The sequence below is a fragment of the Micropterus dolomieu genome, unplaced genomic scaffold, assembly GCF_021292245.1.
Source record: "Micropterus dolomieu isolate WLL.071019.BEF.003 ecotype Adirondacks unplaced genomic scaffold, ASM2129224v1 contig_5845, whole genome shotgun sequence".
Classification (NCBI taxonomy): domain Eukaryota; kingdom Metazoa; phylum Chordata; class Actinopteri; order Centrarchiformes; family Centrarchidae; genus Micropterus; species Micropterus dolomieu.
In genome coordinates, this window is record NW_025734834.1 from 1 (window position 1) to 526 (window position 526).

General features: G+C 42.2%; 1 non-coding gene across 1 annotated transcript; it reads right to left on the reverse strand.

Moving 5' to 3' along the window:
* Window positions 1-141: 141 nt before the first annotated feature.
* On the reverse strand, window positions 142-230 carry trnay-gua. Its single transcript is given in 2 exon segments — window positions 142-177; window positions 194-230. It is a non-coding gene; the product is annotated as a tRNA-Tyr (tRNA).
* Between the last annotated feature and the right edge of the window lie 296 nt (window positions 231-526).

Consider the following 526-nt stretch of genomic DNA (forward strand, 5'->3'; position numbering starts at 1 on the left):
CAGATTTAGCAGAACTTGCCTTTGTGTTTTACCTGATATCGCTGGATGTGGACATGCTAAGCTTGTCTGAACATACGAAGCAAAGAAACCCATCTCAGCTGTTTATCTCATCAGTCGGATCCGACACAAACATAAATCACGTCCTTCGAGCCGGAATTGAACCAGCGACCTAAGGATTACTGACATTTTGAAACTACAGTCCTCCGCTCTACCAACTGAGCTATCGAAGGGAACAAAACAAGGATGAAGACAGCCAGTTACATGGACATGTACATGACAAACACCCAACTTTATTTCACTATTCACGCTTGATTAAAACTGGTACACACATGACTAAAGTTATACATACCTGCTTGAAATAATTGCAGATGAACTACACAGATTTAGCAGAACTTGCCGTTGTGTTTTACCTGATATCGCTGGATGTGGACATGCTAAGCTTGTCTGAACATACGAAGCAAAGAAACCCATCTCAGCTTTTTATCTCGTCAGTCGGAGCCGACACAAACATAAATCACCTCCTTCG